General features: G+C 57.0%; 2 pseudogenes; both read left to right on the forward strand.

Moving 5' to 3' along the window:
• Nucleotides 1–3,687: 3,687 nt before the first annotated feature.
• Nucleotides 3,688–5,685, forward strand: LOC144961004 (small subunit ribosomal RNA; annotated as a pseudogene).
• Nucleotides 5,686–6,365: 680 nt separating this feature from the next.
• Nucleotides 6,366–10,184, forward strand: LOC144961005 (large subunit ribosomal RNA; annotated as a pseudogene).
• The last annotated feature ends 2,420 nt before the right edge of the window (nt 10,185–12,604 follow it).

Consider the following 12,604-nt stretch of genomic DNA (forward strand, 5'->3'; position numbering starts at 1 on the left):
TAGTGTTTCCCCGCCTTCGTTCCGCTCTGCAAAGTTAATGTTCGTTGGCTGTTTCGCGTGTAAAAACGCTTTTAGCACGATTGCCTGCTTTGGCGCATAGTTGTTACTCGATAAAATTCTTACTCGCATTTTCTCCCCCGAATCAGATTTAAAAAAAATACCGCCTGAATGTTTTTTCTCCTCCGTCGTGTCCCGCACGCAGTGTGTGCTGTTTTCTGTAGAACGTTTTTAAACGCTTTTAGCACGAATGCCTGGCCGGGGCCTAGTTGATACCATAAAAAGTCTTACTCGCATTCCCCTCCCCCCCTAATCAAAGTAAAAAAGAAACCTGCCTGATATGTTTTCTCCGTCCCCTTTTGTCCCGCTCTGCACGCCCAATGTTGCGTTTTTGAACCGTGTAAAGCGCTTGAGCACGAGGCCGGCTTTGGGGCATAGTTATACTCGATAGAAAAGGGTTTTTTCTCGCATTCTCTCCCCTAATCAAAGTAAAACGAAACCTGGCCGTAGTATGTTTTCTCCGCCTGTCGTGTCCCGCTCTGCACTTAAGTGTTGCTGTGGGTGAACGCGTTGTAAAGCCTTTTACCGATGGCTGCTCGGCTAGTTGATACGCGTTTGAAAATCTTACTCCAAATTTCCTCCCCGTATCAAGAAAACGAATACCTGGGCCCGGGTATTTTGCTCCCCCTTCGTGTCCCGCTCCCTTTACGCTAAGTTGCTGTTGCTGAGAAAGCTTTAAAGGGGCCCTTTTACCGATTTCCCGGCCCCGGCCCAAATTTTTTTACTCGAAAAAAGCCTCTTTACCACAACCCCAAAAAACCCAAAAATAAATAATAAAAATAATAATAATAATAATAAAATAATTTAAAAAAATAATAAAATAATTTTTAAAGGGCTTGGTCATCCTCGTCGCGCATACTTTCGAGTTGGCCCACGGCCGGCCAAACCTGCCGGGGTTTAAATCCCCCTTGGGGAGCTTTATTCATACGATTTATCCCTCGTCTTCGAGGCTTTTCCCACGGGTCCCTGGGTAAGAAGCTCTCGCTACGGCCGAGAAGGACTCTACGCCGGACCCCTCCCGCGTAAGCCCTCCCAGGCCGAGGGAAAAAACTTTGGGGCGAGGCGCATTTCCTCTACGGAGCGAATTTGAATGAATAAACCCCCCCTAGATCGCACCTGGGCCTCCCCATTGCGACCGTTTGAACTTCGGGCCCTCCCGTAGGGGCCTTTCCTGGCGGAGTGTTTTAACGCTTCCCCTACTTCGCAATCGGGGGAAAACGACGACCGGCTCGACGAGTTCCCAGGGCCGGGCCACCGGCCGGGTTCATTCCCGTTTTGGGGGCTTTATTCATACATTTTTTTCCCCTCGTCGTTTGAGCTTTAAACCCCCGGGCGTCCCTGGGGAAAAACCTCGCCACGGCCCCAGAAGGGGCTCAGCCGGGACGCCCCCCGCGTAAGCCTCGAGGCCAGGGAAAAAACTTTGGTCGGCGCATTTCCCTACTACGAATTTGAATAAAAAACCCACCACCCATGATCGCACCTGGGGCCTCCCCATGCCGACCGTTTTTGAAATTTGGGGGGGCCCTTTCCCCTTGGCCCTCTTTGCTTGCGAGTGTTAAACGCGTTTTCCCCCCACTTCGCAATGGGGGAACGACACGGGGTCGATCGATGCCCACGGGGCCGGGCCCAACCTCCGGGGTTTTAATCCCGGTTTGGGGGCTTTATTCAACGATTTTACGCCCCGTCGTTTTGGGGCTTTACCGACGGCGTCCCCGGTAAAAGCCCCGCTACGGCCAGAAGGGCCTACGCCGGGGCCTCCCGCGGAAGGCCCTCCGAGGGCCGGAAAAACTTTGGGCGAGCGCTTTCCTCTACGGGGCGAATTAATGAAATAAACCCCCCACCAGATCGCACCGGGGCCCCCCATGCCGACCGGTTTTGAACTTTGGGGCCCCCCCCCTTAGGGGCCCCACCGCTCGGGTTAAACCCCTCCCCCACTTCGCTAGATCCGGGGGTCGACGTCGCTCGATCGATTGCCCACGGCCGCCACCCGGCCCGGGGTCAAACCCGGTTTGGGGGTTTTTCATCATTTTATCGCCTCCCTCACGAGTTTACCGCACGGCGGTCCCTGGGTAAACTACGCTCGGGGCCCAGAAGGACCGACGCCGCCCGCCCCGCGGGGAAAACCCCCAGGCCGAGGGAAAAAACTTTGTTTAGCCATTTTCCCCACAGCGAATTTAAGAAATAAACCCACCACCTAATCCCCCTGACCTCCCCCCTTTCCGACGGTTTTTTAACTTCGGGGCCCTCCCGTTAGGGCCCAGTACTCTGTTGCGGAGTGTTAAACGCGTCCCCGCTACTTTCGATAGAGGCGGGCGACGACGACTCCGGGCTCGATCGAGTTCCCACCCGGGCCGGCCAACCGGCCGGGGTTCCCAAATCCCGGTGTTGGAGCTTTATTCATACCATACGATTTTTATCTCCCTCGATCGATTCGAGCCTTTACCGCACGGGCGTCCCTGTAAGAAGCTCTCGCAACGGCCGAGAAGACTCTATCGCCGGACCCTCCGCGGTAAGCCCTCCGAGGCCGAGGGAAAAACTTTGGTGCGGCGCATTTTCTCTACGAGCGAATTTGAATGAAAAAACCCCGCACCTATGATCGCACCTGGGACCATCCCCCCATTGTCCGACCGTCTTGAACTTCGGGGCCCTTCCACTTAGGGCCCTGTACGTCGCTTGGGCGATGTTATACGCGTTCCCGCTACTATCGCTAGAGTCGGCGATCGACGACTCGGGCTCGATCGAGTTGGCCCACGGGCCGGTCCCCCAACCCACAAACCCTGACGGTCGAAATCCCGGTTTGGGAGCTTTAATTCATAGCTTTTATCGCCTCGTCGATTCAGCTTACCGCACGGGCGTCCTGGGTAAGAACTCTCGCTACGGCCGCGAAGGACTCAAGCGCCGGACGCTCTCGCGTAAGCCCTCCGAGGGCGCGAGGGAAAAACTTTGGTCAGCGCATTTCCTCGTACGGACGAATTTGATATAAATAAACCCACCACCTATGATCGCACCTGGGACTCCCCATTGCGCACCGCCATTTTGAACTTCGGGCCCTTCCGTAGGGCCCTGTACTTACGTCGCTCGGAAACCGTTTACCGCGGCGGTTAAACGCGTTCCCCGCTACTTCGCTAGAGTAATTGCGATGGGAAATTCGGCTGTTCGAGTCGCTCGGGTTTGCATACGTGCCTGGGGTCGAATTGTATTTGCTCCAAAAAAAATTTTTTTTTTAGTATCCGCAAGAGGAAAAGGCTACCTTACCAGGGGTTTGGTCGTCTATAGGGAAGCCGGTAGTCGGACGAAAAATTGAAATTGAAGCAAAGGCGAGCCGAAAGGCGCGCGGTGCCTCTGGACACCCACGGTCACCAGCGCCTGGACTACCGGTGGTCGGAGAGTCCCGGAGTCGGTCCCATTTAGCTCCTCGTAGAGGACCTAGAGTCGTGTAGCGCGAGCGTTTCCGGCGTCGAGCAGTCCGACCCAGCATCGGGGGAGAAGGCCGAAGGTGAACGTTTTGCGGTCGAGCGAAAGGCCGTCGCGAAGGAGGGACGACGCTGGAGTTCTCGCGTCTGGGCTTCGTCGTCGGCGCACCGAGCCTCATGTCCCAGCGGTCCTCCCGCCGGTTGGAAATGGATACGCTACCAGGTTGATCCTGCCTGTAGTCTTAGGCTTGTCTTGAGGGTAAGCCATGCAACGCCTATGCCACCCAACACAAGAAGGGAAGCCGCGAACGGCTCAGTATATCGGCGATAATACACGGGGTTGGGCGATGTTTGTCCCGGACACCTGTAGAATCCAGAGCTAATACTGCACCACGAGTCCTCCTCCTAACGGGGTACCTCCGCGGGAGAGGGCGCATTTATTAGGAATCTTGACCGCGCGGTGGTGAAACGCGCACCGCCAGGCTGAGGCGACTCTGGGTATGTGACGACCGCTGTTTTCCGCGTGCCCTTGCTCGCCGTCCCATCAAATTTAGACGGCCCGGCAAGAGCCCCCCCGTGTTGGCTACGTGTGACGGAGGATCATGGTCGATCCCGGAGAGGGAGCCTGCGAGACGGCTAACCCCACGCTAAGGGTGGCAGCAGGCGCGCAACATACCCACTCCCAGCACGGTGAGTAGTGAAGATAAATGTCGGGCTGGGCTCGCATGCGAGCCCTAGCGTCGGATTGAGCGTAGACCAAACACGTGCCGATGAGACCTATAGGAGGGCAAGCCTGGTGCCACTCCGCGGTAATTCCAGCTCCGATGGCGTATGTTGTATTGCTGCTTTAAAAACGCTCGTAGTTGGATCTCTGAGGGACGGCAGCGACAAACCGCGGGTGACTTGCTCCGGCGATTAGCACCGCGTGTTTTGGATGGGAGCAAGCGGTGCCTTCCGGGGCCGCAACCGGACCCTCCGCGAACGGATCTCGCCGGCATCGCTTCCCGTCGCTGCCGGTTTAGAAGCCTCTTTTCCGTCTTATGCCGTGTCGGCTTGGTACGTGGCTATCTGGGCCCGACACTAAGGTACGGGCTGGTGTTCTCCCTGATCAATTGGAGTGCTCAAAGCAGGTCGTGCTCGCAACAGCTTTGCTCGACCGATGTGAATGACTCGCCACCGCCCCGCAATGTAACCACGGGACCGAGTCTCCGTGGGGGCGGTGGCGAGGTCTCTAAGACGGCCGGGGCGCGTACGACTACCGCGGGAGGGGTGGAATCCGACGATCGCGGTGGGACGAACAAAGCGAAGGCACCGGCCAAGAGCCGCTTCGTTGATCATGAACGAAAGTCGGAGGAACGAACGCGATCAGGTACCGCGGTAGTTCCGACAGTAAACCATGCCGACCGGTTACGCGGGGACGTCCCCTGTGGGGAAGCCTCGCGAGGGCCCCGAGAAATCAGAGTGCCGGGCTCCGGGGGGAGTACGTCGCAAGGCTGAAACTAAAAGGAATTGACGGAAGGGCACCACCAGAGTGGAGCCTGCGGCTCTATTTGACTCAACACGAGGAACTTACCAGTCCCGGACACCGCGTGGATGTGACAGACTGATGGCTCTTTCATGATATCGGGGTGGTGTGCATGCCGTTTGCTACCCTGGAGCATCCGTCTGGTTCATCCGATAACGGCGAGACCTGCCCTGGCGGATAACAAACGGCGTCAGAGGTCCGTCCTCACGGGTTGGGTCGGCGTTTCGGCTCTCGTCGGCGTCGGCTTTCCCACTCAGAGAGGCGTCCCCCGGACCGCCGTCGCGCAGCCCGCGTCCTGCAGGGGTGACTCGAAGTGCGTACGAATGGAGCCTTACAGTCTGTGATCCCCTTAGCGTCCTGGCTGCAGGGTTTCTACAGTGGGGGGCCCAGCCGGGGGCGGTGAAACCCGTGGGCGTAGGGTCTTCATGTCCGGGTCGGTCTCCTGCGAGTTGGGCCTGAATCGGAATGCCACGTAGTCACGGTCACACCCCGGGCCCGATACGTCCCTGCCCTTTGTAAAACCCCGCCCTTCGCTACCTTCGTGGACGGGGGCAGCCGGGCCCCCGGAGTGGCCGGCGAGACGGAGCTTCGCTCCTAAAATCGCAGTCGCGCGATTCGCCCGAACTGCGCTGCCCAGAGGAAAAAAGTCTAAAAAAAGGTTACGTAGTAAACCCTTCGGTAGGATCACGTCCGATTCGTTTTGCCCCCAGCCCGCCCGACGGTGAAGGGTTAAAAAACCTGCCCTGAGGCGGCTGCTCCCTGCCGGGGCGGTCCAGGCCGTTAAAGGGGGCGGCGGCGTTTGCGCGCAGTAACCGCCCCGCGCAACGCTCCCCCCCCCAAAAAAACCCCCCTTTGTCGTGGTTGGGGCCCTTTAAAGCGAGAGAAAATAAATAAAACCCTTTTTTGGCTGATCATCGGCTCGCGCGTCGATGAAGAGGGGCGGCCACCTTATTGAGTCGTGTGAACTGAGCTGCCTCATTGAACATCGATTTTGAACGCAAATTGCGGCCGTGGGCGAAAGTCCCCGGGCCACGTCGTTATGAGGTCGGCCTACGACGTCGCCGAACCGGTCTTCTGGGGGGACTGAGCGGCGCGAGGGTTGCCGTACCGGTCGGGTCTCGTCCACAGGCGGCCGTAGATCGAGGGCTCCCGTCTAAACCCACGGGAGACTCGTCCCCACCCGGCCATCTGGGTATGGGGGGGGGAGACGAAAAAAGACGCGCACCGAAGAGGGGGAAGCACCAGCGATTCGGTTTGCTTTTCCTCAATCCTCGGGCCTGCTCGATGTACACGCGAGCCGAGGCTTCGTGGGTAATGGGGGAAGTAGTATAACACGCGCGGCGAACCCGACGGCATGGGGCGATTCGGCCGCACCTCATATCGACGAGGGTACCGCCGAACTAAAGCTTTTCAGTAAGCGGAAGGAAAAGAAACCAAGGGGGACCCCCAGTAAGGGCGAGTAACGGGAAGAGCCCAGCGTGAAACCCCGGGGCCCTTCCCGCGGGGAGCTGTACTTTTCGGGTGGGTGTCAGCGGGTTCGGGGCGCCGCGCGATGTCTTTCGACGGGGTTTTGCCCAGAGCGGGTGCCGGGCCCCTTGCCGGCGGGCCTCCCTTCCGCCGACCTCGACCCCGGATTTGGGTTGCTTGGCAGTCCCAGCCCAACGCGGGTGGTAAATCCACCAAAGGCTAAGTCCCTTTCGCGAGTCCGATAGCGAAAAAGTCTGGGGAAAGTTGAAAGAACTCTGAAAGAGGGGTAAAAAGCGCTTTTGAAACCCCAAGGGGTAAACTGGCTGAGCCGAGCGAGGGGTGTCCCGCCGTGGCGGCTGGTCGCCGTGCCCCCCGCGGAGGCGCCCGAGACGGGGACGCCTTTCCCAAATCGGGGGTCGGGCGCGTTGGCCCCACCAGGCGGGTCCCGCTGCCACCGGCACCGGGCCGTCTCGTCCGCGCGCCCTACGCGGGTCGTCGGCCTGCGGATCGTGGGCGCGAGTTGGCACGGGGGCGAGCGGTCGTTTCGGGTTTTCCGGGTTGGTTCCCCACCGGGAAAAAACGGCGGCGTCGCCCGGGGCCGGGTTTCGGCCCCCCGGGGGGCGGCTCCGGTCCCTCGCGGGGGCGCAGCGTTTTATTCCGGTACCTGCCGACCCGCTTTAAACACGGACCAAGGGAGTTTCCCACGCCTGTGCGAGCCGCAGGGTTTCCACAAAACCCACCCCGGCCCGGGGGAAGGGGGGGTGAAAGCGAAGGGGGGCGCCTCGCGGGCCGAGGCGGGATCTCCGGGCGACTCACCGAGTCCCCGGAGCCCCACCGCCGGCCGGCGGTCGGCGTTGACGGCCCTGCGGAGCATGAGTGCAGGCGTCGGGGCCCGATAGATGGTGATCTCGCTGAGCAGAGCGAAGCCCGGGGGGAAATCTGGTGGAGGCTCGAACGACTCTGACGTGCAAATCGACGCCCGACTTGGGGTCGGGGCGGAAGACCAATCGAACCAAACTGGTAGCTGGTTCCCTCCGAAGTTTTCCCCCAGGTTTTTCCCGGTTTGCCGACGGAACGATTTTCACTCGGTAAGCGAATGTTAGGCATACGGGGCGAAACGCCCTCGTCTACTCTAAACTTTCAACGGGTGAGGCGCCAGACCCGCCTCGCAGGGGCCTGGGGTAGAATCACGGGTGGCGAGTGGGCCATTTTTGGTAAGCAGAACTTTGGGGCTGGGGAGAATGAACCGACGCCCGGTTGTGGGGCCCAAGCGGGGGCTCCGGAAAGCTAAAAGGTGTGGGTCGGTACTGACAGCAGGGCGGTGGCCACGGAAGTCGGAATGCCAAGGAGTTGTAACAACTCACTGCCGAACCGACCCGCCTGAAATGGATGGCGCTGGCTCGGACCCAACCGGGCGCCCCGCCAGGGGGGAGGGGTTGCGACCCCCCTTTCCGGGCAGGCCGGGTGAGGTAGGTAGGGGGGCGCGCGGTGGCGTGAAAGTGGGGAGCGATCCGATTCGGAGCCGCCGCGGGTTTGGAAGATCTGGTGGTTAGTAGCAAATATGAACGGAGAGTACTTTTCAAGGCCAAAGTGGGGAATGGTTTCCGGGGGGGGAACAGTGCATGTACGTGGGTGAGTCGGTCCTAAGGGGCGGGTTAGCTCCCTGCTGAAGGCGGGTACGAAACACCCCGCCGGGCGGGGGGCCCCGAACGGGCCCCGCGCCTCCCTTTGTCGGGTCACCCTGCGACCGCCAAAAGGGGAAAATCCAGTTAAGGTTCGCTCGGAACCGGGCGGCGGAAGAACGGCCCCCCTCGTCGGGGACTACGTTCCGGGTGGGGGCGCCGCGGGCGACGCCGACAGAACGGGGAACGCTGCCGTGGGCACGGGGAGAGCCGTCGTCTCTTTTTAAGGTTGGTTCGCCTGGGAATCGGGCGACCGGAGAAAGGGTTTGGCCGGGCCGAAAGCGTCGCCGTAAGACAGGGCTGCGTCCGGAGCGCTCACGGCGGTCGTGAAAACCGTCGAGGGCACGTCAATCTCGCTGCCCGGCCGTATCATGTCCGCAGCAGGTCTCCTAGGTTAGCAGCCTCTGTCCACGGAGTAATGTAGGAAAGGGAAGTGGGGAAAAAAATGGATCCCGTAACTTGGGGAGAAGGTTTGGCTCTGAGGGGGCCCCCCGGACGTCGGGCTAGGGGGAGGACGCGGGCAAAACCGCCGCACCCTGAGGGGAAAACCCCTTTCCAGGGGCGAGAGTGCGGGGGAAAAACGTGGGGGCCGGCCGAGGGGCCCTCGCTCGGCTGGACGCCCTTCGCGGGGCGCGTGGCTGCGCGGGGGACAACACCGCGACCTCCGACTCAGCTGTCTCAGAACTGTCACGGACAGGGGGAATCCGACTGTCAAATTTAAAAAAACAGAGCGTCTCGACAGCCTGAAAAGGTTTTTAAACGGGACGTGTTTCTGCCCATGCTCAAATGTCAAGTGAAGAGATTGCATAAGCGGGGTAAACGCGGGAGTAATATGACTCTCTTAAGGTAGCAAATGCCTCGTCGTTAATTAGCGACGCGCACGAACGGATTAACGAGTCCCTGTCATATCTACGCCCCGGCGAAATCACAGCAAGGGGAAAAGGGCTTGGTGAAATCAGCGGGGAAAGAAGACCCTGTCGAGCTTGAACTCTATGTCCGACTCTGTGGGGGAAAGCGGGGGGGGTGTACATAGGCGGTAGCGTCTTCGGGCGCGACAGGAAATACGTACCCCCCGCGGGACCTCCACTTACCCGAGGAGCTGGGGACTCGGCGCCTTTTGCAGGAGGGGCGTACGAGGTTCAGAGTCAAGCCGCCGTCGCGTCGGGCTCGGGGAGTCCACCGACTCCCCCGACGCGGTCACGACGGCGACAGCGCCCTCCCGGGGGCCAGCCTCGGACGGGGAGTTTGACTGGGGCGGTCCCTTTCTTCTAAAGCGCAGCAAGGTGCCCCAAGGCGGGGTCAGCGAGGACGGAAACCTCGCGTAGACCCAAAAGGGCAATGCCTGCTCGACCAGGAATTTTTTTTTTAGTACGAATACTGGCACGTGAAAGCGTGGCCTATCGATCCTTTCGGACGTTGGGATTTTCAAGGAGGAGTGTCAGAAAAGTTACCCACAGGGATAACTGGCTTTTGGCGGCAGCGTTCATAGCGACGTCGCTGATTGATCCTTCGATGTCGGCTCTTCATATCAATGCGAAACAGAATTCGCCAGTGTCGGATTGTTCACCCCAACAGGGAACGTGAGTGGGTTTAGAACCGTCGTGAGACAGGTTAGTTTTTTCCTACTGATGAAGCGCCCTTGCCACGGTACTTTGCTCAGTACGAGAGGAACGGTGAGGTTCGGACCTTGGTTCGCGCGTCCGGTCGTCAGGCCGATGGCGCAGGCTAGTCCGTGGAGTACGAAAGAACGCCTCTAAGTCGGAACCCCGCCCGGGGAGCAAGGGTGAGCTTAGCTAGGGCCCCGAGCGTGCAGGCAACATTTAAACGGCACCCTCGGGTCGTCGGCTAGGCCCTGACCGCCCGCTCGTCACCCCGCGCTAGATCTAGTGTGCGCGTGGCTGGGTCGGTATCCTCCACGTCCGTTAGGGCAAGAAATCGCGTGCGGACCAAAATGTATTTCCGTCGGGGTGTTGTAAGCGTTTGAGCTGTTTCCCGGTCCCGGGGGATCCGTTGAGACTAAGCCCGGACGCTGAGATTTTCCCTCCCGCAGGGTTTTTCTTTGGGCCCCCTTTCCACCGGCACGGCCGGCCGGCCCGATCGGCCAGCCTCAGTCCCTTGCTCTGGGTCGGCTCGGCATGGGTGGCGGGCGGCGCGCGGCGGCGGCGGGTGCGAGAGTGTCATAACCCCGTATAAATAATTTACTTTTACTTTACTTTACTTCTTCTTCAAAGTTCTTCTCCTTTGAACTTGGAGAATTTTTTTTCTCTCACCTGTCCAGAGGCACTATCCGTCCGAGGCACTTTAAAACCCTCAGAGGCACTAGTCCGTCCAGAGGCACTACCCTCCAGAGGCACTAATCCGTCAGAGGCACTTTAGTTTTTCCCTTCTTGCTGTTTGGAAGTAGAATTTGCCAACTGCATTTTTTTTTTTTTTTTTTTTTTCAATTTTGTTTTTTCCTTCCTGTCAGTCCCTTAATAGGCTTCTGCGGAAACGGAATTCGCCAAACTGCATTTTTTAGTCCCTTTAAAAGGGCTTCTGAGAAGCGGGATTCGCCATTGTCCCTTATAGGCTTCTGAGAGGGAATCGCCAAACTCATTTTTTTAGGCCCAAAAAGGCTTCTGCGAAGCGGAATTAGCCAATGTTTATTAGTCCTTAATAGGCTTCTGCGAAAACGATTTCGCCAAATGCATTTTATTTTGTCCTTACCAGGCTTCGCGAAGCGGAATTCGCCAACTGCATTTTATTCAGTCCCTTATAGACTTCTGAGAGGGGGAAATTCGCCACGCATTTTTTTGTCCTTTAACAGCTTCTGCGAAGCGGAATTCGCCAACTGCATTTTATTTTTGTCCCTAATAGGCTTCTGCGAAGCGGGATTCGCAACTGATTTTTTTTTTTTTTTTTTTCCTTTTTTTTTTTTCATAATTTTTTTTTTTTTTTTTTCGGTCCCAATAGGCTTTGGAAGGGTTGCCAATTTTTTTAAACATTTGGTTGCTGCGAGTTTTCGTTTTTTGGGGATAATTTTATTTTTTTTTTTTTAATTTGGGTACCCCTTGACAAATTTCCCAGCGAAGCCATTATGCATTTTTTAGCACGGGCTGCGTTTTTGTTTTACATGGCGATTTTCTTCTCTCTTTTCCTTCTCTCTCTCTCTCTTCTTCTTTAAACTCCCTCTCTTTTTTCTTCTCTTTCTCTTTTTTTTTTTTTTTTTTTTTCCTATTCCCCCGTTTGCCCAGCGTTCCCAACGTTTCTTTTTTAATTAATTTTTTTTTTTTTAATATTTGGGGGGATTTTGTTTTTGTTTTCTTTTCTTCCTTAATGGCTTCTGCGAGCGGAATTCGCCAACTTTCATCTTTTAAAATTCGGGCGCTACGGTACTCTCAACTTTGTGCTCAGCTTTCACCGTACGCAGAAAGGAAAATAGTAAGTAGTGTTTCTCCGTTCTGTTCTGTCGTGTCCCGCTCTGCAAGTTAGAGTGTTTGTTGGCTGTAGACGCGTTGTAAAGCGCTTTGAGCACGATTTGCCCGGCTCGGCGCATAGTTGAGTACTCGATAGAAAGGTTCTTTACTGCTTCTCTCCCGTAATCAGATGTAAAACGAATCCTGGCGGGTAGTGTTTTCTCCGTTTCCTGTCGTGTCCCCCTCTGCACGCTAAGTGTTTCTGTTGGCTGTAGACGCGTTGTAAAGCGCTTTGAGCACGATTGCCTGGCCGGCGCATAGTTGAGTACTCGATAGAAAAGGTTTTTTACTCGCATTTCTCCCCCTAATCAGATGTAAAAGAATACTGGCCGTGAGTAGTGTTTTCTCCGTCCTGTGTGTCCCGCTCTGCACGCTAAGTGTTGCTGTTGGCTGTAGACGCGTTGTAAAGCGCTTTGAGCACGATTGCCTGGCTCGGCGCATAGTTGGTACTCGATAGAAAGGTTCTTTACTCGCATTCTCTCCCCGTAATCAGATGTTAAAACGAATACCTGGCGTGAGTAGTGTTTTCTCCGTCCTGTCGTGTCCCGCTCTGCACGTTAGAGTGTTGCTGTTGGCTGTAGCGCGTTGTAAAGCGCTTGAGCACGATTGCCTGGCTCGGCGCATAGTTGAGTACTCGATAGAAAGGTTTTTACTCGATTCTCTCCCCGTAATCAGATGTAAAACGAATACCTGGCCGTGAGTGTGTTTTCTCCGTCCTGTCGTGTCCCGCTTGCACGCTAAGTGTTGCTGTGGCTGTAGACGCGTTGTAAAGCGCTTGAGCACGATTGCCTGGCTCGGCGCATAGTTGAGTACTCGATAGAAAGGTTCTTTACTCGCATTCTCTCCGTAATCAGATGTAAAACGAATACCTGGCCGTGAGTAGTGTTTTCTCCGTCTGTCGTGTCCCGCTCTGCACGTTAGAGTGTTGCTGTTGGCTGTAGTCGCGTTTAAAGCGCTTTTGAGCACGATGCTGGCTCGGGCATAGTTGGTATCGATAGAAAGGTT

The sequence above is a fragment of the Berghia stephanieae genome, unplaced genomic scaffold (genome assembly GCF_034508935.2).
Source record: "Berghia stephanieae isolate SIO BIC M18660-M18661 unplaced genomic scaffold, UCSD_Bste_1.3 scaffold1218, whole genome shotgun sequence".
In the NCBI taxonomy this organism is placed as follows: domain Eukaryota; kingdom Metazoa; phylum Mollusca; class Gastropoda; order Nudibranchia; family Aeolidiidae; genus Berghia; species Berghia stephanieae.